Source organism: Petromyzon marinus, chromosome 76 (genome assembly GCF_048934315.1).
Source record: "Petromyzon marinus isolate PM22_M1 ecotype Great Lakes invasive population chromosome 76, UKy_Petmar_22M1.pri1.0, whole genome shotgun sequence".
NCBI classification, from domain to species: domain Eukaryota; kingdom Metazoa; phylum Chordata; class Hyperoartia; order Petromyzontiformes; family Petromyzontidae; genus Petromyzon; species Petromyzon marinus.
The window spans coordinates 4,145,237-4,169,016 of record NC_133742.1 but is presented as its reverse complement, the minus strand read 5'-3'; the positions used below and the strand labels follow the sequence as shown (position 1 = coordinate 4,169,016).

At 56.4% G+C, this 23,780-nt stretch overlaps 1 long non-coding RNA gene across 12 annotated transcripts; it reads left to right on the top strand.

The window, feature by feature from the left end:
• Positions 1–15,282: 15,282 nt before the first annotated feature.
• Positions 15,283–22,238, top strand: LOC142907289 (uncharacterized). Of its 12 annotated transcripts, XR_012930909.1 has the most exons (6): positions 15,283–15,303; positions 15,335–16,045; positions 16,076–16,194; positions 16,651–18,153; positions 18,304–18,784; positions 18,873–22,238. It is a non-coding gene; the product is annotated as an uncharacterized LOC142907289 (long non-coding RNA). The 12 variants fall into 12 exon arrangements; XR_012930905.1 differs by having other exon boundaries at positions 15,335–16,194; XR_012930907.1 differs by lacking the exons at positions 15,283–15,303; positions 15,335–16,045; positions 16,076–16,194 and having other exon boundaries at positions 16,201–16,867; positions 17,170–18,153.
• The last annotated feature ends 1,542 nt before the right edge of the window (positions 22,239–23,780 follow it).

Genomic DNA, 23,780 nt, shown 5'->3' with positions numbered 1-23,780 from the left:
AGACCCACAGACTCACCACACAGAGACCCATAGACTCATCACACAGAGACCCATAGACTCACACAGAGACCCACAGACTCATCACACAGAGACCCATAGACTCACCACACAGAGACCCACAGACTCACCACACAGAGACCCATAGACTCATCACACAGAGACCCATAGACTCACCACACAGAGACCCATAGACTCATCACACAGAGACCCATAGACTCATCACACAGAGACCCATAGACTCACCACAGAGACCCATAGACTCACACAGAGACCCATAGACTCACACAGAGACTCACAGACTCACCACACAGAGACCCATAGACTCATCACACAGAGACCCATAGACTCACCACACAGAGACCCACAGACTCATCACACAGAGACCCATAGACTCACCACACAGAGACCCATAGACTCACCACACAGAGACCCATAGACTCACCACACAGAGACCCACAGACTCACTACACAGAGACCCACAGACTCACTACACAGAGACCCACAGACTCACCACACAGAGACCCACAGACTCACCACACAGAGACCCACAGACTCACCACACAAAGACCCACAGACTCACTCACACAGAGACCCACAGACTCACTACACAGAGACCCACAGACTAACCACACAGAGACCCATAGACTCATCACACAGAGACCCACTGACGGATGGACCCGGCGCTGCAGCCGATTTCCTGAACGGATTCCCGAGACAAAAAAATTCCACATTCCCATGGCTGGGGATTGGCAGCGGGGTTGGGGAGGAGGCGGAGGGGCTGGGGAGGAGGCGGAGGGGCTGGGGAGGAGGCGGAGGGGCTGGGGAGGAGCTGGGGAGGAGGCGGAGGGGCTGAGGAGGAGGCGGAGGGGCTGGGGAGGAGGCGGAGGGGCTGGGGAGGAGGCGGAGGGGCTGGGGAGGAGGGGCTGAGGAGGAGGCGGAGGGGCTGGGGAGGAGGCGGAGGGGCTGGGGAGGAGGCGGAGGGGCTGGGGAGGGGCTGGGGAGGAGGCGACCCCCGAGGCGTTTCGGTTTCCCCGACTTCCAAACGAAGCAACAACAACCAAAGAAGGCCGCTCCGACATTTTGTTTTGCTTTCTCTCGAGTGCGACGTCGTCCCTAACCCGGGGGGACCAATCGGAGAAGAGCGTGTGGTGGTCACACCCCGGGGGGACCAATCGGAGAAGAGCGTGTGGTGGTCGCACCCCGGGGGGACCAATCGGAGACGAGCACGTGGTGTCACATCCCGGGGACAAATCGGAGAAGAGCGTGTGGCATCACACCCCGGGGACCAATCGGAGACGAGCGCGTGGTGGTCACACCCCGGGGACCAATCGGAGAAGAGCACGTGGCGTCACACCCCGGGGACCAATCGGAGACGAGCGCGTGGTGGTCACACCCCGGGGACCAATCGGAGAAGAGCACGTGGCGTCACACCCCGGGGACCAATCGGAGACGAGCGTGTGGCGTCACACCCCGGGACAAACTTGTGGCGTCACACCCCGGGGGACCAATCGGAGACGAGCGCGTGGCGTCACACCCCCGGGGGACCAATCGGAGATGAGCGCGTGGCGTCACACCCCCGGGGGACCAATCGGAGATGAGCGTGTGGCGTCACACCCCGGGGGACCAATCGGAGACGAGCGTGTGGTGTCACACCCCCGGGAACCAATCGGAGACGAGCGTGTGGCGACATCACGAGAAGCGGCGTCGCGACGGCCGTCAGCAACTTTGCCGCGGGAAGTGAGGTCACGATCGCGGGGGAAGTGACGTCACGATCGCGGGGGAAGTGACGTCACGATCGCGGGGGAAGTGAGGTCGCGATCGCGGGGAAGCGAGGTCACGGTCGCGGGGAAGTGACGTCGCAATCATGGGACATGACGTCACGATCGCGGGAAGTGACGTCGCAATCATGGGACATGACGTCACGATCGCGGGGAAGTGAGGTCACGATCGCGGGGAAGTGACGTCGCAATCATGGGACGTGACGTCACGATCGCGGAGAGTGATGTCACGATCGCGGGGAAGTTACGTTGCGATCACAGGAAGTGACGTCACGATCGCGGGGAAGTGAGGTCACGATCACAGGAAGTGACATCGCAATCATGGGAAGTGACGTCACAATTGCGGGGAGTGACGTCACACTCGCGGGGAGTGACGTCACAATCGCGGGAACGCCATTCCCTCTCCCCCCCACCCTCCTCTCCCCTCCCCCGAGTTTGTGACGACGTCCTCTGAAGTTGTTTTATTTTTGTGTCTCTCCGACCCGTCAGGAGGCCGCAGCGCGGGCGGGTCGATGACGCGTACAGCTGGCGTGTGTGTGTGTGTAGTGTGTGTGTGTAGTGTGTGTGTGTAGTGTGTGTGTGTGTAGTGTGTGTCTGTAGTGTGTGTATTGTGTGTGTGTGTGTAGTGTGTGTGTGTGTACTGTGTGTGTACTGTGTGTGTGTAGTGTGTGATGTGTGTGTGTACTCTGTGTACCTTGTGTGTGTGTACTGTGTGTGTAGTGTGTGTGTGTACCCTGTGTGTGTGTGTCGTGTGTGTGTGTGTACCCTGTGTGTGTATGTGTGTCGTGTGTGTGTGTGTGTGTTTGTACCTTGTGTGTGTGTACCTTGTGTGTGTGTGTGTACTGTGTGTCGTGTGTGTGTACTGTGTGTGTGTGTAGTGTGTGTGTGTACCCTGTGTGTGTCGTGTGTGTGTGTGTGTACCCTGTGTGTGTGTGTGTGTCGTGTGTGTGTGTACCGTGTGTGTAGTGTGTGTGTGTGTACCCTGTGTGTGTGTGTGTACCCTGTGTGTGTGTGTAGTGTGTGTGTACCGTGTGTGTAGTGTGTGTGTGTACCCTGTGTGTGTGTGTGTACCCTGTGTGTGTGTGTCGTGTGTGTCTGTACCTTGTGTGTGTGTACCTTGTGTGTGTGTACTGTGTGTACTGTGTGTCGTGTGTGTGTGTGCCCTGTGTGTGTGTGCGGTGTGCGTGTGTGTGTGCGTGCCCTGTGTGTGTGTGCGGGGTGCGTGTGTGTGTACCGTGTGTACCGTGTGTGTGTGTGTACCGTGTGTGTGCCCTGTGTGTGTGTGCGGTGTGCGTGTGTGTGTACCGTGTGTGTGTGTGTGTACCCTGTGTGTGTGTGGCCTGTGTGTGTGTGCCCTGTGTGTGTGTCTGTGTGTGTGTGCCCTGTGTGTGTGTGCCGTGCCCTGTGTGTGTGTGTACCGTGTGTGTGTGCCGTGCCCTGTGTGTGTGTGTGCCCTGTGTGTGCGCCCCGTGTGTGTGTGTGTACTGTGTGTGTGTGTGCGCCCTGTGTGTGTGTGTGTACCGTGTGTGTGTGCCGTGCCCTGTGTGTGTGTGTGTGCCCTGTGTGTGTGTGTGTGCCCTGTGTGTGCACCCCGTGTGTGTGTGTGTGCTGTGTGTGTGTGTGCCCTGTGTGTGTGTGTGCCGTGTGTGTGTGTGTGTACTGTGTGTGTGTGTGCCCTGTGTGTGTGTGTGTGTACCGTGTGTGTGTGTACCGTGTGTGTGTGTGTACCCTGTGTGTGTGTGTGTGTGCCCTGTGTGTGTGTGTGTGCCCTGTGTGTGCACCCCGTGTGTGTGTGTGTGCTGTGTGTGTGTGTGCCCTGTGTGTGTGTGCGCCCCGTGTGTGTGTGTGTGTCTGCCTGTGTGTGTGTGTGTACTGTGTGTGCCGTGTGTGTGTGTGTGCCCTGTGTGTGTGTGCGCCCCGTGTGTGTGTGTGCGCCCCGTGTGTGTGTGTGCTGTGTGTGTGCGCCCCGTGTGTGTGTGTACCGTGTGTGTGTGCCGTGCCCTGTGTGTGTGTGTGCAGTGCCGCGTAGGAAGCCTTAATCTCCACACCGCCCCCTCGTGCCTGATGGCCGCTGCTGCTCGTGGCAACGTTAGTGCCGTGTCGCTTCGCGATGTCCTTCGCTCGATGTCCTTCGCTCGATGTCCTTCGCTCGATGTCCTTCGCTCGATGTCCTTCGCTCGATGTCCTTCGCTCGATGTCCTTCGCTCGATGTCCTTCGCTCGATGTCCTTCGCTCGATGTCCTTCGCTCGATGTCCTTCGCTCGATGTCCTTCGCTCGATGTCCTTCGCTCGATGTCCTTCGCTCGATGTCCTTCGCTCGATGTCCTTCGCTCGATGTCCTTCGCTCGATGTCCTTCGCTCGATGTCCTTCGCTCGATGTCCATCGCTCGATGTCCTTCGCTCGATGTCCTTCGCTCGATGTCCATCGCTCGATGTCCTTCGCTCGATGTCCTTCGCTCGATGTCCTTCGCTCGATGTCCTTCGCTCGATGTCCATCGCTCGATGTCCATCGCTCGATGTCCTTCGCTCGATGTCCTTCGCTCGATGTCCTTCGCTCGATGTCCTTCGCTCGATGTCCTTCGCTCGATGTCCTTCGCTCGATGTCCTTCGCTCGATGTCCTTCGCTCGATGTCCTTCGCTCGATGTCCATCGCTCGATGTCCTTCGCTCGATGTCCTTCGCTCGATGTCCATCGCTCGATGTCCTTCGCTCGATGTCCTTCGCTCGATGTCCTTCGCTCGATGTCCTTCGCTCGATGTCCTTCGCTCGATGTCCTTCGCTCGATGTCCTTCGCTCGATGTCCATCGCTCGATGTCCTTCGCTCGATGTCCTTCGCTCGATGTCCATCGCTCGATGTCCATCGCTCGATGTCCTTCGCTCGATGTCCTTCGCTCGATGTCCTTCGCTCGATGTCCATCGCTCGATGTCCATCGCTCGATGTCCTTCGCTCGATGTCCATCGCTCGATGTCCTTCGCTCGATGTCCATCGCTCGATGTCCATCGCTCGATGTCCATCGCTCGATGCCCATTTGGCTTCCCCCCCCATTGATTCTCGCCGCGTTCGCGACACCGCCAACTTATCGCTGGGGGTGTGTCAGCGCCGCGTACGTGCCTAAGTACACGTACACGTGCCTAAGTACACGTGCCTAAGTACACGTACGCGTGCCTGTGCTTGCGTTTGCGTACACGCGCGTGCGTGTGCGTGCGTGTGTGTCCGTGCGCGTACATAAGCACACGCATATATGCGCGTGCTTGCGTGTACGTACGTAAGCACACGCGCGTGTGTGCGTGTACGTATTTGCGTGCGTGTGTGTGTGTGCGTGTCCGTGCCTTTCAATTTTACACTTTTTGCTAGAGTGGCCTTTGCTTGTGCTTAAATTCATTAACCAGACGCGTCGGAGCCGTGATTGGACGGCGATGGCTGGGAAAGCTGTGATTGGACGGTGACCGCGAGGGGGGCTGTGATTGGATGGTGACTGCTCGCGGTGCCGTGATTGGACGGCGACCGCGAGGGGAGCCGTGATTGGACGGCGATGGCTGGGAAAGCTGTGATTGGACGGTGACCGCGAGGGGAGCTGTGATTGGATGGTGACTGCTCGCGGTGCCGTGATTGGACGGCGACCGCGAGGGGAGCCGTGATTGGACGGTGACCGCGAGGGGAGCTGTGATTGGATGGTGACCGCGAGGGGAGCTGTGATTGGACGGTGACCGCGAGGGGAGCCGTGATTGGACGGTGACCGCGAGAGAAGCTGTGATTGGACGGTGATCGTTTGGCTTGGAGATCAACCAAAGAGACTCCCCACACAGAGACCCATAGACTCATCACACATAGACCCATAGACTCACCACACAGAGACCCATAGACTCATCACACAGAGACCGATAGACTCACCACACAGAGACCCATAGACTCACCACACAGAGACCCATAGACTCATCACACAAAGACCCATAGACTCACCACACAGAGACCCATAGACTCATCACACAGAGACCCATAGACTCACCACACAGAGACCCACAGACTCACCACACAGATGATGATCGTGGTGATGATGATTGTAGCGGTGATGATGATGGTTATGTTGATGACGGTAGCGGTGATGATGGTTGTTATGATGATGATGGTAGCGGTGATGATGATGATGGAGCGGTGATGATGGTTATGATGATGATGGAGCGGTGATGATGGTTATGATGATGATGGAGCGGTGATGATGGTGATGATGGTGATGTCACGAGCTCACAACGACGATTTTGCCTCTGGTTCCAGCTTCTTAAATTAAACGCTCGTTTTGTAAACCGCATGCGTGGTGACTTTTATTTAACCACCACACACCACCCACACACACAACCCACACACACACACCACACACACACACCACCCACACACCACCCACACACACCACCCACACACCACCCACACACACCACCCACCACCCACACACATCACACCACCCACACACACCACCCACACACACCACACACCACCCACACACCACCCACACACACCACCCACCCACCACCCACACACACCACCCACACAAACCACACACACCACCCCCACACACCACCCACACACCACCCACACACACCACCCACACACACCAAACACACACACCACCCACACGCACCACCCACACACCACCCACACACCACCCACACACACCACCCACCACCCACACACACCACCCACACACCACCCACCCACCACCCACACACCACACACACCACCCCACACATCACACCACCCACACACCACCCACACACACCACCTACACACCACCCCACACATCACACACACACCACCCCACACATCACACACACACCACCCACACCCACCACCCACACACCACCCACACACACCACACACACCACCCACCCATCACCCACAAACACCACCCACCCACCACACACACCACCCCCACACACCACCCCACACATCACACCACCCCACACATCACACCACCCACACATCACACCACACACACCACCCACACACCACCCCACACATCACACCACCCACACATCACACCACCCCACACATCACACCACCCACACACCACCCACACACCACACACACCACCCACACACACCCATCACCCACACACACCACACACCACCCACACACCACCCACACACTCCACCCACACACACCACCCACACCACCCACACACACCACCCACACACCACACACCACCCACCGACACACCACCCACACACCACCCACAGACACCACCCACACACCACCCACACACCACCCACACATCACACCACCACACACACACCACCCACACATCACACCACCCACACATCACACACCACCTACACACCACACACACACCACCACACACACACCACCCCACCCACACACCACCCACACACACCACCCGCACACCACCAACACACACCACCCATACACACCACCCACACACACCACCCCACACATCACACCACCCACACACACCACACATCACACCACCCACACACACCACCCACCACCCACACACACCACCCACACACACCACACATCACACCACCCACACACACCACCCACCACCCACACACACCACCCCACATATCACACCACCCACACATCACACCACCCACACACCACCCACACACACCACCTACACACCACCCCACACATCACACCACCCACACACACCACCCACACACACCACCCCACACATCACACCACCCACACACACCACCCACCCACCACCCACACACACCACCCACACATCACACCACCCACACACACACCACCCACCCACCACCCACACATCACACCACCCACACACACCACCCACACACACCACCCACCACCCACACACACCACCCACACACACCACCCACCACCCACACACACCACCCACACACACCACACATCACACCACCCACACACACCACCCACACACACCACCCACCACCCACACACACCACCCCACATATCACACCACCCACACATCACACCACCCACACACCACCCACACACACCACCTACACATCACACCACCCACACACACCACCCACACACACCACCCCACACATCACACCACCCACACACACCACCCACCCACCACCCACACACACCACCCACACATCACACCACCCACACATCACACCACCCACACACCACCTACACACCACCCCACACATCACACCACCCCACACATCACACCACCCACACACGAGCCTCCTCCACAGTCATCGGCAAGTCCACTCAGCTCCACATCCTCCTGTACCACATCACTCCATCTCTTCTCTAGCCCGTGCCGCGCCCGTTTAGCCCCCTCGATCCGGCCGAACAAAAGCTGTTTCGGCATGCGGTGGCTGGGCATGCGGGCGACATGACCCAGCCAACGCAGCCTTGCCTGCCGGAGGAGCTCACCGATGGGACCTTGCCCAGATCTTTCAAGGATGTGTGAGCTCCTCACACAATCCAGCCTGGTTAAACCCAGGATGGATCGTAGGCAGGCCAGCCTAAATGTTTCTAACCGGCGAAGATGTTCCATTAGGGGCGTCCACGTTTCGCAAGCGTAGAGAAGGGAGGGAATGACCGTGGCCGACAAGACCTGAAGCTTAGTGCGGAGCGACAGACCAGGTAGCTTCCACACAGCGTTACGCAACCGATGAAATTATATTGCCGCTCGACTGATTCGGAGTGAGACCTCTGCACTTAAACTGGAGCCGGTCATAAGCACACTGCCCAGGTATGGGAAACTCTCCACTTTCTCCACAACTGCCCCATCACCGATTGGGAGTTGTGGGGGTGGAGTGTCCGATGGTACAAAATACCCAGGCAGGTGCTTAGTTTTGGTGAGGCTGATGGTAAGGCCCCACCTCTTAGTGGCACGCTCCAGTCTCAGCAGCAGCAGCGTCTCCAACTCCTCCTCTGAATGAGCAGCTATTACCAAATCATCGGCATACATAACGTGGTTGAGCAATAGGGAGCCATCCCTTGACCGCACCCGGGCATCGATCAGCCTCCCATTATATCTGTACCAAATGGAGATTCCCCCGGTACAGCTATTGAAGGCTTCACGAACTACGTTGTCAAAATAGATGTTAAATAATGTGGGAGCCAGAGGACATCCCTGTCGCACCCCAAGGTGTACAGGGAATGGCTCCGACTCCCGGCCACGTAGTTTTATCCGGGCCCGCTCACCATCATGAAGGTCCTTAATGATCGTGAGCAGAGGGTCAGGTACACCAAAAACACGAAGAACAACCCAGAGCCCAGGCCTACTGATGGTATCATAGGCCTTGACCAGGTCAATAAAGCAGAGATGTAGGTCTTGTTGGAATTCCCTACACCTCTGCTGTAGCAGACGGACAGAAAATATGGCATCTGTGCAGGACCGCCCTTTCCTGAAACCGCATTGGGACTCCGCAAGCCTCTCCTCAGCGTGCCTGGCAAGGCGATGTTGAATAATCCTTGCCAGGACCTTTCCCGGCACACTGAGGAGTGAGATGCCCCTGTAGTTGTTACAGTCTTTGGGGTCCCCCCTTCTTAAAGAGCAGGGGACCACCAGGGCATCCTTCCAATCCAGTCCACTGCTATTCAGTGGCCTAAAATATGGCTCTAGATTTTGGTGTTATAATTTATTTACGTAGTTTATTGTTAAAAATTCGGTCACAGTCCCTATGATCAAAGTTACATTGCATTCATGGCTTTAATTTTGGTGATTTCGAAAACGTTTTTTTGGTTTTGGCCATGTTAATGTTTATTGTAGCACGGAGTTAGACTGATGGCCTTAATCTTAGTTGTCTTGTGGTTGTTGTTGTTATTTGACTTGCATCCCACTGGGATTTTTGCACCACACAGCGTTGGTGTACACGGTGCTATTTCAGGAATATTTTGATGTTTTTTTTCCTGGATTTTCTGTTTGCACGGTCACACACACAAAGTCACTTAAAGATGTTTTTCTTGTTCATGTTTTTTGTTTGATGCGGTTGCACCCGATTCAAGAGCCGAATGGCTCAAAGGGCTATACCAAATAAATGAAACTATGGAACTATGAACAGTGGCCCAGACTTAGATATTTCAGTCGTGGTTTAGTGGTAATTTTTTTACCAGCACCTCGCAGCTGTCCAGAGGGCCCCGTTTAGCCACTGTGGTGGTCACAGATGCCATGAGAGTTAAAGGCCAATCGCAATTGGCCCTCCTCACCCCCACAGCATTGTCCACGACAGCGTGGCCCGTCCGGCACCGCGAGGAGGTAGGGGGTTAACAAAAATCACGACGTTTCGGCCACAACACAAGCGGCCTTCATCAGGTGAAGGGACGAGACTGTCTGGAGGACAGCGCTAGAGTGAAAAAGCCACGCTCAAACCGTGACTTTTAAGCTGTGTGAGAAGAAACAAAGCGCCTTTACAAAGGAATTAGCATATAATTTAGCATTGAAATGGCTGAGTGATTAGCTTGTGACTGGTCACAGAAATGGCTATGTTAAAGTTAAAGCATACACATCCGCAGAGGCACCCCTTGACAAAGGAATTAGCATAGAATTTAGCATTGAAATGGCTGAGTGATTAGCTTGTGACTGGTCACAGAAATAGCTATGTTAAAAGTTAAAGCATACACATCCGCAGAGGCACCCCTTGACAAAGGAATTAGCATATAATTTAGCATTGAAATGGCTGAGTGATTAGCTTGTGACTGGTCACAGAAATGGCTATGTTAAAGTTAAAGCATACACATTCACAGAGGCACCTAGTACAAATCAAACAGGAGAATTTAGCTTAAAGGTCGCGATCTGAACGTGGCTTTTTCACTCCAGCGCTGTCCTCCAGACAGTCTCGTCCCTTCACCTGATGAAGGCCGCTTGTGTTATGGCCGAAACGTCGTGATTTTTTGTTTTTTTTTTTTACCTACGTGACTTTACCCAAAAAACCAAAGAGTATGGATCCTAGCAGTCACGAAAGCTTTAAATCTAGAATAGGTAGGGAGTTGTTTTGCCGGACTACACACACATACACACACACAACAACCGCCATTCGCCACTAAGTGGCGGTGACGTCACCACGACGCTTGTGCCAGGCTATGTGCACCCTGAGGCCACGTGAAGTGTCGAACGGCCGCTGGCAGGAGGTCACGGGGCAGACCCAGGTGCCACGGGTCGACTGACTGAGATGACTGGCTGATGCACCACCTGTGCCCCCTACTGTGCCAACCTGCTGTGCTTTAGCCACCCGGCGCTCCGCTCGTTGTTCTGAGCGTCGCTCCTCCGCCCTCCGTTGTTGTTGGAGGGCGACTGCCTCCAACTGCCCAGTAGCATCCTTCACGAGCCTCCTCCACAGAGGCCGATATTGACACCGCTGGTACCAGTCATCGGCAAGTCCACTCAGCTCCACGTCCTTCTGTACCACATCACTCCATCTCTTCTCTAGCCCGTGCCGCGCCCGCTGAGCCCCCTCAATCCGGCCAAACAAAAGCTGTTTCGGCATGCGGTGGCTGGGCATGCGGGCTACATGACCCAGCCATCGCAGCCTTGCCTGCCGGAGGAGCTCACCGATGGGACCTTGCCCAGATCTTTCAAGGATTTGTGAGCTCCTCACACAATCCAGCCTGGTTAAACCCAGGATGGATCGTAGGCAGGCCAGCCTAAATGTTTCTAACCGACGAAGATGTTCCATTAGGGGCGTCCACGTTTCGCAAGCGTAGAGAAGGGAGGGAATGACCGTGGCCGAGAAGACCTGAAGCTTAGTGCGGAGTGACAGACCAGGTAGCTTCCACACAGCGTTACGCAACCGATGAAAAGATATTGCCGCTCGACTGATTCGGAGTGAGACCTCTGCTGTTTAACTGGAGCCGGACATAAGTACACTGCCCAGGTATGGGAAACTCTCCACTCTCTCCACAACTGCCCCATCACCGATTGGGAGCTGTGGGGTGGAGTGTCCGATGGTACAAAATACCCAGGCAGGTGCTTAGTTTTGGTGGGGCTGATGGTAAGGCCCCACCTCTTAGTGGCACGCTCCAGTCTCAGCAGCAGCAGCAGCGTCTCCAACTCCTCCTCTGAATGAGCAGCTATTACCAAATCATCGGCATACATAACGTGGTTGAGCAATAGGGAGCCATCCCTTGACCGCAACCGGGCATCGATCAGCCTCCCATTTTATCTGTACCAAATGGAGATTCCCCCGGTACAGCTATTGAAGGCTTCACGAACTACGTTGTCAAAATAGATGTTAAATAATGTGGGAGCCAGAGGACATCCCTGTCGCACCCCAAGGTGTACAGGGAATGGCTCCGACTCCCGGCCACGTAGTTTTATCCGGGCCCGCTCACCATCATGAAGGTCCTTAATGATCGTGATCAGAGGGTCAGGTACACCAAAAACACGAAGAACAACCCAGAGCCCAGGCCTACTGATGGTATCATAGGCCTTGACCAGGTCAATAAAGCAGAGATGTAGGTCTTGTTGGGATTCCCTACGCCTCTGCTGTAGCAGACGGACAGAAAATATGGCATCTGTGCAGGACCGCCCTTTCCTGAAACCGCATTTGGGGCTCCGCAAGCCTCTCCTCAGCGTGCCTGGCAAGGCGATGTTGAATAATCCTTGCCAGGACCTTTCCCGGCACACTGAGGAGTGAGATGCCCCTGTAGTTGTTACAGTCTTTGGGGTCCCCCCTTCTTAAAGAGAGGGGGACCACCAGGGCATCCTTCCAATCCAGTCCACTGCTATTCAGTGGCCTAAAATATGGCTGTAGATTTTGGTGTTATAATTTATTTATGTAGTTTATTGTTAAAAATTCGGTCACAGTCCCTATGATGTTTATTGTTAATGTTTATTGTAGCACGGAGTTAGACTGATGGCCTTAATCTTAGTTGTCTTGTGGTTGTTGTTGTTGTTGTTATTTGACTTGCATCCCACTGGGATTTTTGCACCACACAGCGTTGGTGTACACGGTGCTATTTCAGGAATATTTTGATGTTTTTTTTCCCTGGATTTTCTGTTTGCACGGTCACACACACATAGTCACTTTAAGATATTTTTCTTGTTCATGTTTTTTGTTTGATGCGGTTGCACCCGATTCAAGAGCCGAATGGCTCAAAGGGCTATACCAAATAAATGAAACTATGGAACTGTGAAAAGTGGCCCAGACTTAGATATTTCAGTCGTGGTCTAGTGGTAATTTATTTACCAGCACCTCGCAGCTGTCCAGAGGGCCCCGTTTAGCCACTGTGGTGGTCACAGACGCCATGAGGGTTAAAGGCCAATCGCAATTGGCCCTCCTCACCCCCACAGCATTGTCCACGACAGCGTGGCCCATCCAGCACCGCGAGGAGGTAGGGGGTTAACAAAAAATCACGACGTTTCGGCCACAACACAAGCAGCCTTCATCAGGTGAAGGGACGAGACTGTCTGGAGGACAGCGCTGGAGTGAAAAAGCCACGTTCAAACCGCGACCTTTAAGCTGTGTGAGAAGAAACAAAGCGCCTTTACAAAGGAATTAGCATACAAATTTAGCATTGAAATAGCTGAGTGATTAGCTTGTGACTGGTCACAGAAATGGCTATGTTAAAGTCAAAGCATACACATCCACAGAGGCACCTAGTACAAATCAAACAGGAGAATTTAGCTTAAAGGTCGCGATCTCAGCGTGGCTTTTTCACTCCAGCGCTGTCCTCCAGACAGTCTCGTCCCTTCACCTGATGAAGGCCGCTTGTGTTATGGCTGAAACGTCGTGATTTTTTGTTATTTTATTTTATTACCTACGTGACTTTACCCAATAGAACCAAAGAGCATGGATCCTAGCAGTCACGAAAGCTTTAAATCTAGAATAGGTAGGGGGTTGTTTTGCCGGACTATATACACACACACAAAGACAAAGATCCCCCGTATAGCCTTAACAGACTGTAGGGGCCGGCACCACGCCCGACCGCCTTTGTATCCCCAGTGGCGATGTTTAACTACACACCGCACCAGGTATTCATTTGAGGCTGAGTCGACCTAGGGGAGGCCCGGGACCGGTTCAGATAATCGTCACCGGTGGTGTTGGCCGTGAGCGGGAATCGAACCCGGGTCGCCAGGTTCATAGCGCAGCGTAGCGCTAACCGCTACACTATCGCTCCCCACCACAACACACATAGACATACACACACACACAGACACACACACATAGACACACACACATAGACACACACACATAGACACACACACATAGACACACACACATAGACACACACACATAGACACACAAAAAGACAAAGATCCCCCATATAGCCTTAATAGACTTTTGGGGCAGGTGCTGTTAGCGAGCACCTATGAAGGCCGGAACGGTACACGAGGGGGTGGGTGGCCAGCACCACGCCCGACCGCCTTTGTCTCCCTAGTGGCAATGTTTACACACCGCACCAGGTACTCATTTGAGGCTGAGTCGACCTAGGGGAGGCCCGGGACCGGTTCAGATACCCGTCACTGGTGTTGGCCGTGAGCGGGAATCGAACCCGGGTCGCCAGGTTCATAGCGCAGCGCGCTAACCGCTACACTATCGCTACCCACACACATAGACATACACACACACACAGACACACACACATAGACACACACACAGACACACGCGCACGGCGGCCATCTTGGCTGAGGAGGAGGAGCAGGGGGGGGGGAACACAACCGCCGCCATCGCAACTCCCCCCCCAAACCCCACCAAACCCCTTACCCAACATGGCCGCCGAGCGTTTCCGGCCCCCTAACCCCGCCCCCCCCCTCCTTAACTTCCGGCCCCTCCCCTCCTCCGTCGCTATGGCGCCCAGCGGTCCCTGACCCCATCGTGAGCTGTAAAGTCACCAACGAGGGGGATACGCACCGAGGGGGTTCTTGTTGTTGTTGTTGTGTTGTTGTTGTTGTGTTGTTGTTGTAGCGATGCGTGCCTGGCGCTGGGCTGGGCGCGTCGCTGCAGCTGCAGCAGCAGGAGGAGGCGGAGTTGCTGGAGCACTGTGGAGCTGGGGATCGTGGGGGCCAACCTCGCCTCGGCTGACACTCGGAGAGGTACCCCCTCGCTGTTACTAGGGGGGGAGAGGTACCCCCTCGCTGTTACTAGGGGGGGGGAGGTACCCCCTCGCTGTTACTAGGGGGGGGAGAGGTACCCCCTCGCTGTCACTAGGGGGGGAGAGGTACCCCCTCGCTGTTACTAGGGGGGGGGGAGAGGTACCCCCTCGCTGTTACTAGGGGGGGAGAGGTACCCCCTCGCTGTTACTAGGGGGAGAGGTACCCCCTCGCTGTTACTAGGGGGGGGGGAGAGGTACCCCCTCGCTGTCACTAGGGGGGGAGAGGTACCCCCTCGCTGTTACTAGGGGGGGGAGAGGTACCCCCTCGCTGTCACTAGGGGGCGAAGAGGTACCCCCTCGCTGTTACTAGGGGGAGAGGTACCCCCTCGCTGTTACTAGGGGGGGAGAGGTACCCCCTCGCTGTTACTAGGGGGAGAGGTACCCCCTCGCTGTTACTAGGGGGGGAGAGGTACCCCCTCGCTGTTACTAGGGGGAGAGGTACCCCTCGCTGTCACTAGGGGGAGAGGTACCCCCTCGCTGTTACTAGGGGGCGAGAGGTACCCCCTCGCTGTTACTAGGGGGGGAGAGGTACCCCCTCGCTGTTACTAGGGGGGGAGAGGTACCCCCTCGCTGTTACTAGGGGGGGGGAGGTACCCCCTCGCTGTTACTAGGGGGGGGAGAGGTACCCCCTCGCTGTCACTAGGGGGGGAGAGGTACCCCCTCGCTGTTACTAGGGGGGGGGGAGAGGTACCCCCTCGCTGTTACTAGGGGGGGAGAGGTACCCCCTCGCTGTTACTAGGGGGAGAGGTACCCCCTCGCTGTTACTAGGGGGGGGGGAGAGGTACCCCCTCGCTGTCACTAGGGGGGGAGAGGTACCCCCTCGCTGTTACTAGGGGGGGGAGAGGTACCCCCTCGCTGTCACTAGGGGGCGAAGAGGTACCCCCTCGCTGTTACTAGGGGGAGAGGTACCCCCTCGCTGTTACTAGGGGGGGAGAGGTACCCCCTCGCTGTTACTAGGGGGAGAGGTACCCCCTCGCTGTTACTAGGGGGGGAGAGGTACCCCCTCGCTGTTACTAGGGGGAGAGGTACCCCTCGCTGTCACTAGGGGGAGAGGTACCCCCTCGCTGTTACTAGGGGGCGAGAGGTACCCCCTCGCTGTTACTAGGGGGGGAGAGGTACCCCCTCGCTGTTACTAGGGGGGGAGAGGTACCCCCTCGCTGTTGCTAGGGGGGGAGAGGTACCCCCTCGCTGTTACTAGGGGGGGAGAGGTACCCCCTCGCTGTTACTAGGGGGGAGAGGTACCCCCTCGTTGTTACTAGGGGGATAGGTACCCCCTCGCTGTTACTAGGGGGGAGAGGTACCCCCTCGCTGTCACTAGAGGGGGAGAGGTACCCCCTCGCTGTTACTAGGGGGAGAGGTACCCCCTCGCTGTCACTAGGGGGGGAGAGGTACCCCCTCGTTGTCACTAGGGGGAGAGGTACCCCCTCGCTGTCACTAGGGGGAGAGGTACCCCCTCACTGTTACTAGGGGGGGAGAGGTACCCCCTCGCTGTTACTAGAGGAGGGGAGAAGTACCCCCTCGCTGTTACTAGGGGGGGAGGTACCCCCTCGCTGTCACTAGGGGGGGAGAGGTACCCCCTCGCTGTTACTAGTGGGGGGAGAGGTACCCCCTCGCTGTTACTAGGGGGAGAGGTACCCCCTCGCTGTCACTAGGGGGGGAGAGGTACCCCCTCGCTGTTACTAGGGGGAGAGGTACCCCCTCGCTGTTACTAGGGGGGGAGAGGTACCCCCTCGCTGTTACTAGGGGGGGAGAGGTACCCCCTCGCTGTTACTAGGGGGGGAGAGGTACCCCCTCGTTGTTACTAGGGGGATAGGTACCCCCTCGCTGTTACTAGGGGGGGAGAGGTACCCCCTCGCTGTCACTAGAGGGGGAGAGGTACCCCCTCGCTGTCACTAGGGGGGGGAGAGGTACCCCCTCGTTGTTACTAGGGGGATAGGTACCCCCTCGCTGTTACTAGGGGGGGAGAGGTACCCCCTCGCTGTCACTAGAGGGGGAGAGGTACCCCCTCGCTGTCACTAGGGGGGGGAGAGGTACCCCCTCGCTGTAACTAGGGGGAGAGGTACCCCCTCGCTGTTACTAGGGGGGGAGAGGTACCCCCTTGCTGTCACTAGGGGGGGAGAGGTACCCCCTCGCTCTTACTATGGGGTAGGGGTACCCCCTCGCTGTTACTAGGGGGAGAGGTACCCCCTCGCTGTCACTAGGGGGGGAGAGGTACCCCCTCGCTGTTACTAGGGGGGGAGAGGTACCCCCTCGCTGTTACTAGAGGGGGGAGGTACCCCCTCGCTGTTACTAGGGGGATAGGTACCCCCTCGCTGTCACTAGGGGGGGAGAGGTACCCCCTCGCTGTTACTAGGGGGGGAGAGGTACCCCCTCGCTGTTACTAGGGGGAGAGGTACCCCCTCGCTGTTACTAGGGGGAGAGGTACCCCCTCGCTGTTACTTGGGGGGGAGAGGTACCCCCTAGCTGTTACTAGGGGGGAGAGGTACCCCCTCGCTGTCACTAGGGGGGGAGAGGTACCCCCTCGCTGTTACTAGGGGGAGAGGTACCCCCTCGCTGTTACTAGAGGAGGGGAGAAGTACCCCCTCGCTGTTACTAGGGGGGAGAGGTACCCCCTAGCTGTTACTAGGGGGGAGAGGTACCCCCTCGCTGTTGCTAGGGGGGGAGAGGTACCCCCTCGCTGTTACTAGGGGGGGAGGTACCCCCTCGCTGTCACTAGGGGGGGGAGAGGTACCCCCTCGCTGTTACTAGGGGGAGAGGTACCCCCTCGCTGTTACTAGGGGGGGGAGAGGTACCCCCTCGCTGTTACTAGGGGGAGAGGTACCCCCTCGCTGTTACTAGAGGAGGGGAGAGGTACCCCCTCGCTGTTACTAGGGGGGGGGAGAGGTACCCCCTCGCTGTTACTAGGGGGGGGGAGAGGTACCCCCTCGCTGTTACTAGGGGGGGGGAGAGGTACCCCCTCGCTGTTACTAGGGGGGGGGAGAGGTACCCCCTCGCTGTTACTAGGGGGGGAGAGGTACCCCCTCGCTGTCACTAGGGGGAGAGGTACCCCCTCGCTGTTACTAGGGGGAGAGGTACCCCCTCGCTGTTACTAGGGGGAGAGGTACCCCCTCGCTGTTACTAGGGGGAGAGGTACCCCCTCGCTGTTACTAGGGGGGGAGAGGTACCCCCTCGCTGTTACTAGGGGGGGAGAGGTACCCCCTCACTGTTACTAGGGGGGGAGAGGTACCCCCTCGCTGTTACTAGAGGAGGGGAGAAGTACCCCCTCGCTGTTACTAGGGGGGGAGGTACCCCCTCGCTGTCACTAGGGGGGGGAGAGGTACCCCCTCGCTGTTACTAGTGGGGGGAGAGGTACCCCCTCGCTGTTACTAGGGGGAGAGGTACCCCCTCGCTGTTACTAGGGGGGGAGAGGTACCCCCTCGCTGTTACTAGGGGGAGAGGTACCCCCTCGCTGTTACTAGGGGGAGAGGTACCCCCTCGCTGTTACTAGGGGGAGAGGTACCCCCTCGCTGTTACTAGGGGGGGAGAGGTACCCCCTTGCTGTCACTAGGGGGGGAGAGGTACCCCCTCGCTGTCACTAGGGGGAGAGGTACCCCCTCGCTGTTACTAGGGGGAGAGGTACCCCCTCGCTGTCACTAGGGGGAGAGGTACCCCCTCGCTGTCACTAGGGGGGGAGAGGTACCCCCTCGCTGTTACTAGGGGGAGAGGTACCCCCTCGCTGTTACTAGGGGGGGAGAGGTGCCCCCTCGCTGTCACTAGGGGGAGAGGTACCCCCTCGCTGTCACTAGGGGGAGAGGTACCCCCTCGCTGTCACTAGAGGGGGAGAGGTACCCCCTCGCTGTCACTAGGGGGGGGAGAGGTACCCCCTCGCTGTTACTAGGGGGAGAGGTACCCCCTCGCTGTCACTAGGGGGGGAGAGGTACCCCCTCGCTGTTACTAGGGGGGGAGAGGTACCCCCTCGCTGTTACTAGGGGGAGAGGTACCCCCTCGCTGTTACTAGGGGGAGAGGTTCCCCCTCGCTGTCACTAGGGGGGAGAGGTACCCCCTCGCTGTTACTAGGGGGGGAGAGGTACCCCCTCGTTGTTACTAGGGGGATAGGTACCCCCTCGCTGTTACTAGGGGGGAGAGGTACCCCCTCGCTGTCACTAGAGGGGGAGAGGTACCCCCTCGCTGTCACTAGGGGGGGAGAGGTACCCCCTCGCTGTTACTAGGGGGAGAGGTACCCCCTCGCTGTTACTAGGGGGGGAGAGGTACCCCCTTGCTGTCACTAGGGGGGGAGAGGTACCCCCTCGCTGTCACTAGGGGGAGAGGTACCCCCTCGCTGTTACTAGGGGGAGAGGTACCCCCTCGCTGTCACTAGGGGGAGAGGTACCCCCTCGCTGTCACTAGGGGGGGAGAGGTACCCCCTCGCTGTTACTAGGGGGAGAGGTACCCCCTCGCTGTTACTAGGGGGGGAGAGGTGCCCCCTCGCTGTCACTAGGGGGAGAGGTACCCCCTCGCTGTCACTAGGGGGAGAGGTACCCCCTCGCTGTCACTAGAGGGGGAGAGGTACCCCCTCGCTGTCACTAGGGGGGGAGAGGTACCCCCTCGCTGTTACTAGGGGGAGAGGTACCCCCTCGCTGTCACTAGGGGGGGAGAGGTACCCCCTCGCTGTTACTAGGGGGGGAGAGGTACCCCCTCGTTGTTACTAGGGGGATAGGTACCCCCTCGCTGTTACTAGGGGGGGAGAGGTACCCCCTCGCTGTCACTAGAGGGGGAGAGGTACCCCCTCGCTGTCACTAGGGGGGGGAGAGGTACCCCCTCGCTGTTACTAGGGGGAGAGGTACCCCCTCGCTGTTACTAGGGGGGGAGAGGTACCCCCTTGCTGTCACTAGGGGGGGAGAGGTACCCCCTCGCTGTCACTAGGGGGAGAGGTACCCCCTCGCTGTTACTAGGGGGAGAGGTACCCCCTCGCTGTCACTAAGGGGAGAGGTACCCCCTCGCTGTCACTAGGGGGGGAGAGGTACCCCCTCGCTGTTACTAGGGGGAGAGGTACCCCCTCGCTGTTACTAGGGGGGGAGAGGTGCCCCCTCGCTGTCACTAGGGGGAGAGGTACCCCCTCGCTGTCACTAGGGGGAGAGGTACCCCCTCGCTGTCACTAGAGGGGGAGAGGTACCCCCTCGCTGTCACTAGGGGGGGGAGAGGTACCCCCTCGCTGTTACTAGGGGGAGAGGTACCCCCTCGCTGTCACTAGGGGGGGAGAGGTACCCCCTCGCTGTTACTAGGGGGGGAGAGGTACCCCCTCGCTGTTACTAGAGGGGGGAGGTACCCCCTCGCTGTTACTAGGGGGATAGGTACCCCCTCGCTGTCACTAGGGGGGGAGAGGTACCCCCTCGCTGTTACTAGGGGGGGAGAGGTACCCCCTCGCTGTTACTAGGGGGAGAGGTACCCCCTCGCTGTTACTTGGGGGGGAGAGGTACCCCCTAGCTGTTACTAGGGGGGAGAGGTACCCCCTCGCTGTCACTAGGGGGGGAGAGGTACCCCCTCGCTGTTACTAGGGGGAGAGGTACCCCCTCGCTGTTACTAGAGGAGGGGAGAAGTACCCCCTCGCTGTTACTAGGGGGGAGAGGTACCCCCTAGCTGTTACTAGGGGGGAGAGGTACCCCCTCGCTGTTGCTAGGGGGGGAGAGGTACCCCCTCGCTGTTACTAGGGGGGGAGGTACCCCCTCGCTGTCACTAGGGGGGGAGAGGTACCCCCTCGCTGTTACTAGGGGGAGAGGTACCCCCTCGCTGTTACTAGGGGGGGAGAGGTACCCCCTCGCTGTTACTAGGGGGAGAGGTACCCCCTCGCTGTTACTAGAGGAGGGGAGAGGTACCCCCTCGCTGTTACTAGGGGGGGGGAGAGGTACCCCCTCGCTGTTACTAGGGGGGGGAGAGGTACCCCCTCGCTGTCACTAGGGGGAGAGGTACCCCCTCGCTGTTACTAGGGGGAGAGGTACCCCCTCGCTGTTACTAGGGGGGGAGAGGTACCCCCTCGCTGTTACTAGGGGGAGAGGTACCCCCTCGCTGTTACTAGGGGGAGAGGTACCCCCTCGCTGTTACTAGGGGGGGAGAGGTACCCCCTCGCTGTTACTAGGGGGGGAGAGGTACCCCCTCGCTGTTACTAGGGGGGGAGAGGTACCCCCTCGCTGTTACTAGAGGAGGGGAGAAGTACCCCCTCGCTGTTACTAGGGGGGGAGGTACCCCCTCGCTGTCACTAGGGGGGGGAGAGGTACCCCCTCGCTGTTACTAGGGGGAGAGGTACCCCCTCGCTGTTACTAGGGGGGGGAGAGGTACCCCCTCGCTGTTACTAGGGGGAGAGGTACCCCCTCGCTGTTACTAGGGGGAGAGGTACCCCCTCGCTGTTACTAGGGGGAGAGGTACCCCCTCGCTGTTACTAGGGGGGGAGAGGTACCCCCTCGCTGTTACTAGGGGGGGAGAGGTACCCCCTCGCTGTCACTAGGGGGGGAGAAGTACCCCCTCGCTGTTACTAGGGGGGGAGAGGTACCCCCTCGCTGTTACTAGGGGGGGAGAGGTACCCCCTCGCTGTTACTAGGGGGGGAGGTACCCCCTAGCTGTTACTAGGGGGGGAGGTACCCCCTCGCTGTCACTAGGGGGGGAGAAGTACCCCCTCGCTGTTACTAGGGGGGGAGAGGTACCCCCTCGCTGTTACTAGGGGGGGAGAGGTACCCCCTCGCTGTTACTAGGGGGGGAGGTACCCCCTCGCTGTCACTAGGGGGGGGAGAGGTACCCCCTCGCTGTTACTAGGGGGAGAGGTACCCCCTCGCTGTTACTAGGGGGGGGAGAGGTACCCCCTCGCTGTCACTAGGGGGAGAGGTACCCCCTCGCTGTTACTAGGGGGAGAGGTACCCCCTCGCTGTTACTAGGGGGAGAGGTACCCCCTCGCTGTTACTAGGGGGGGAGAGGTACCCCCTCGCTGTTACTAGGGGGGGAGAGGTACCCCCTCGCTGTCACTAGGGGGAGTGGTACCCCCTCGCTGTTACTAGGGGGGGAGAGGTACCCCCTCGCTGTTACGGGGGGGGTGGTAGGGGGGTAGGGGGGGTCATGTCCCAGGTAGTAGGGGGTACAAGCACCCCCTTGCTCACGATTTTAGGGGATGCAGGTACCACCCCCCCCCCCCCCCCCGAATTAATAACGCGTTGAGTTTCCCTTGAGTGAGATACGGTGTTGTGACATGGGAAATATTTATTTACAAAATATTTATTTACAAAATATTTATTTACAAAATATTTATTTACTAAATATTTATTTGCTCAATATGTATTAACAAAATATTTATTTACAAAACATTTTTGCCATAATATTTCTTTACAAAATATTTACTTACTTAATATGTATTGACAAAATATTTATTTACAAAATATCTTAGCCATTATATTTATTTACAAAATATTTACTTACTTAATATGTATTGACAAAATATTTATTTACAAAATATTTATTTACAAAATGTTTTTGCCATAATATTTATTTACAAAATATCTATTGACAAAATATTTATTTACAAAATATTTTTGCCATAATATTAATTTACTCAATATGTATTGACAAAATATTTATTTACAAAATATTTTTGCCATAATATTTATTTACAAAATATTTACTTACTTAATATGTATTGACAAAATATTTATTTACAAAATATTTTTGCCATAATATTTATTTACAAAATATCTATTGACAAAATATTTATTTACAAAATATTTTTGCCATAATATTTATTTACTCAATATGTATTGACAAAATATTTATTTACAAAATATTTTTGCCATAATATTTCTTTACAAAATATTTATTTACTCAATATTTATTTACAAAATATTTATTTACTAAAGCTTTATTTACTCAATATGTATTGACAAAATATTTATTTACAAAATATTTTTGCCATGATATTTATTTACAAAATATTTATTTTCTAAAGCTTTATTTACTCAATATTTATTGACAAAATATTGCCAATATATTCATTTCAAAAATATATATTTACAAAATATTTATTGAAAAAATATGTATTGACAAAATGTTTATTGACAAAATATTTAATTACAAAATATTTAGTTACAAAATATTTGTGACATAATATTGATTGACAAAATATTTATTAACTCAGTATTCATTGACAAAATATTTATTGACGAACTATTTATTGACGAAATATTTGTTTCCAAAACATTTATTTAGAAAATATTTATTGACGAAATTTTTTTTTTTTTACAAAATTTTAATTGACAAAATATCGAATTACAAAATAAATGTTTGCAAAATGTTCATTGACAAAATATTGAGCCACAAAATATGGGGGGGATGGGGGGTCGGTGGCGGTGGTAGCGGTGGGGGCGGTGGTGGGGGGGTGTTGGTGGTGGGGGGGTGTTGGTGGGGGGGGGTGTTGGTGGGGGGGTGTTGGTGGGGGGGGTGTTGGTGGGAGTTCTCTGACCGTCATTGGTTGGCCCCGCAGATGCAGGAACAAGGCGAGGGGATCAATGGAGGCGGTAACAGCGGTGGTGGTGGTGGTGGTAGCGGTGGTGGGGGGGTGGTGGTGTTGGTGGGGGGGGTGTTGGTGGGGGGGGGGTGTTGGTGGGGGGGGGGGGGGGGGGGTGTTGGTGGGGGGGGTGTTGGTGGGGGGGTGTTGGTGGGGGGGTGTTGGTGGGGGGGGTGTTGGTGGGGGGGGGGGTGTTGGTGGGGGGGGTGTTGGTGGGGGGGGTGTTGGTGGGAGTTCTCTCACCGTCATTGCTTGGCCCCGCAGATGCAGGAACAAGGCGAAGGGATCAATGGAGGCGGTAACAGCGGTGGTGGTGGCGGTGGTGGGGGGGTGTTGTGGGGGGGTGTTGGTGGGGGGGTGTTGGTGGGGGGGGTGTTGGTGGGGGGGGTGTTGGTGGGGGGGGTGTTGGTGGGGGGGTGTTGTGG